At 41.5% G+C, this 3,264-nt stretch overlaps 1 long non-coding RNA gene across 1 annotated transcript; it reads left to right on the top strand.

The window, feature by feature from the left end:
- The first annotated feature begins 447 nt into the window (after window positions 1-447).
- Window positions 448-2,133, top strand: LOC112639347. Its single transcript, XR_003123454.1, has 3 exons — window positions 448-769; window positions 1,999-2,018; window positions 2,087-2,133. It is a non-coding gene; the product is annotated as an uncharacterized LOC112639347 (long non-coding RNA).
- Window positions 2,134-3,264: the final 1,131 nt, after the last annotated feature.

Here is a 3,264-nt window from a genome sequence, read left to right as displayed (position 1 = left end):
ATTTTCACTAATTATTAATTTTAACTATATATGCACCATTGTAAAAATCATTGTAATAATAATGGTTTAATACATCAGAATTTACCAAAATATCACTTAAAATTTAAACAATTGCTATAAATCGAACTCAAATTTTCTAATGACATAAATATGATATTATAAAAAATTCTGATTGTTAAAAATCATTATTAAAAATTATTCTAAAATTATTTAATAAATCTAAGACTCAAGACTTGCAATCCCTACCACGAAACTCTCACCCACCACATCGCAAACTCATAGCAGGAAGGGATAGCTCCAGCAGCCGACCCACCAATCACCGAAGAGGCCCACCTCCTCTCCCTACCATTAAACGTCGAACCAGAGGAAGGTATTTAAGGCACCCCAGCTGCTCTCTCCGAGCCTTTAGACAAGTCGGTCAGCCCTCTAACACAGCTCTCGCCATTAGCTCGCCTGTGTCTCAGCTCTCTCTACGCCCATCAGATCTCCAGCTCTCGAAGAGGAAAAACCTAGAAGCCTACCGGACACCTTAACTTATTCGAAAATAACTTAGTCGCGATTTTGATTTTTTCTTTCGGGACTTAGTCTCAATCTCTATTAAGAGAGCTGTATCAACATTAACACTTTAATAAAGTGCTACCATCCAGCAACCTCTGACTCTTTGGCCATTCTCTGCGCTGCCTTGCCACTTCTTCAGGTTCTCACCGAGGTCGAGCAACCCAGGGAAGGAGCAGCGGTGCCTGCATTCATCCATTGATCCCGTCATCCGGTAAGGAAATAATAAAATAATAATCATTCTTAATCAACCTTGATAATAACTTTGTATATTAGTTCGATTTATTCTAGGCCTATTGACAATTTTCCCAGAATCTTACTTGCCCGTATACAGACTTTAAATTTTTATTTCGAGTTGAATTATTTAAATTTCAACCGATCCTCTGAGAACGCTCGAAGCGTATCCTAGAGTGTAGCGTCGTTCGAGTTAGTCACTCGATGTGCATTGAGTAGCAAATTCTACTCCTCTGCCGCTTTCACGGAGAACTTCTCTGAAAGAATTTCTCCGTGGATCCCGTGCCGCTGTGACGTGACGTCTTGCACATCGATACTAGACTCAGAATCTAAGACTCGCTCCTAGAGGATCTGTCGAAATAATAGAATTTATGCACTGGCTTACAAGTTAACTATCGAAACATTTTATGAATTTTATACTTATCTGAAGTAAGCCAGCCGCTCTCACCCGTATCCTCGTCTGTATCCTTGAATCTCCAGACCTCTCGGTGCAGCCGCATGCTCCTGGAAATTCAGTATATGTTAGATAAATTATCATTCGTTGTACGACAATTTTCCCCGAATCCTACCTTTCCGTATACAGACTTTAAATTTTCTTTGAGTTGAATAATTTAAATTTCAACCGTTCCTCTGAGAACGCTCAAAGCGTATCCTAGAGTGTAGCGTCGTTCGAGTTAGTCACTCGATGTGCATTGAGTAGCAAATTCTACTCCTCTGCCGCTTTCACGGAGAGCTTCTCTGAAAGAATTTCTCCGTGGATCCTGTGCCGCTGTGACGTGACGTCTTGCACATCGATACTAGACTCAGAATCTAAGACTCGCTCCTAGAGGATCTGTCGAAATAATAGAATTTATGCACTGGCTTACAAGTTAACTATCGAAAACATTTTATGAATTTTATACTTATCTGAAGTAAGCCAGCCGCTCTTACCCGTATCCTTGTCTGTACCCCCTGAATCTCCGGACCTCTCGGTGCAACCGCATGCCCCTGAAAAATTCAAAATATATTAAATAAATCATTAATTGCTGTACCCCAATGAACTGTATATAGCCGAACGTTTCAACCATTACATGAGAACGAGCGAGATATACCATCATAATCTACGTTCGTTTATCTCACAATAATTCATTAAGCCGTATTATTCGTCTTAACTCTATGAACCACCTTGCTGTGACTACATTTACCTTATAAAACCATTCATCTTAACAGGTACCTTTCTACGCATCATCGTAAGTAAACCCCTTTTGTGTTAAATCAATCGCATCAAATATACTAAATAGTCATATTCCCTCGGTAGATGGTTAACCCCCGCCGAACTTCTTCCGTTGGACGCGAAATTCCCCTCCGTGCCGCTGGTGTACGCCGCAGGCGTGCCTCCCGGTCGGTACTTAGGCTCCCTACAGCTCGTCAGTTGTTTGCCGACGAGAACGACTTAACAAGCAGAGTAACAAGGTACTCTCCAGTGCGTAGTTTCGCGCCCTCCCGCGCATACCCTTATCGTCCTCCCCGAAACCCTCCAGCGGTTCTTCAAGAGGAACAACAGCCCAGAGCCAGGCCGCCATCGCCCAATTACTCCCCCTCCAGGATTCATCTGATCCCAGCTACTCGCCGGTCAGGACACCGGAAGATCTTCCTTCCATACCGGAAGAACGAAGACCCATAGAACAAAGCACAGAAACTGAGGCTGGTCCATCCAACCCAGGTCAAGTTCTGGATCCCCCTGAACCAAATTTCTACCCGGAACCAGAGGACCTAGTCTTACCAAGCAGTATCCAACCCCTCGCAGGACTAACAGACGAAGATTTTATCGAGATCTACGAATACTTGCAGCGAGATAATTTCTTCAACAACCGCGAATAATAACCATATCTAGATATCGCCTTAGAAATGCTATAGAGAAGAACATTAACTACATACACACATCTATACGTATAACGATATACACTATCTACAACTGTCAAATAATAACAATAATAACAATAATAAAAATTTGTAAAGCTCTAAGGAAGTAAACTAATAAAAGAAAACAGATCAAAAAGGATAAATTGGGTCAGGTTCAACGCACCTAATTATTTCCCATCGTCAATCCCTCTCCTGAAAGAAGCGCAAAAGATTCTTAGTCTCTCGGCGTCCTAGGGTATAGCCGGCTTGGCAGGTTGCCCTGAAAAAGAAATAGAGAGAAGTATTACGTTTTGAGATTTCGTTGTTACGTCTCGATCGTAACTTCTCACGTATTTATTTGTTACGCAATTGTAACTTCTCTCTATTTCTTTTTCAGGGCAACCTGCCAAGCCGGCTATACCCTAGGACGCCGAGAGACTAAGAATCTTTTGCGCTTCTTTCAGGAGAGGGATTGACGATGGGAAATAAATTAGGTGCGTTGAACCTGACCCAATTTATCCTTTTTGATCTGTTTTCTTTTATTAGTTTACTTCCTTAGAGCTTTACAAATTTTTATTATTGTTATTATTGTTA

The sequence above is a fragment of the Camponotus floridanus genome, unplaced genomic scaffold (genome assembly GCF_003227725.1).
Source record: "Camponotus floridanus strain SB8 unplaced genomic scaffold, Cflo_v7.5 scaffold590, whole genome shotgun sequence".
Classification (NCBI taxonomy): Eukaryota; Metazoa; Arthropoda; class Insecta; order Hymenoptera; family Formicidae; genus Camponotus; species Camponotus floridanus.
Note: the sequence above shows the minus strand (reverse complement) of the source record. Positions and strands in the feature narration are given on the sequence as shown.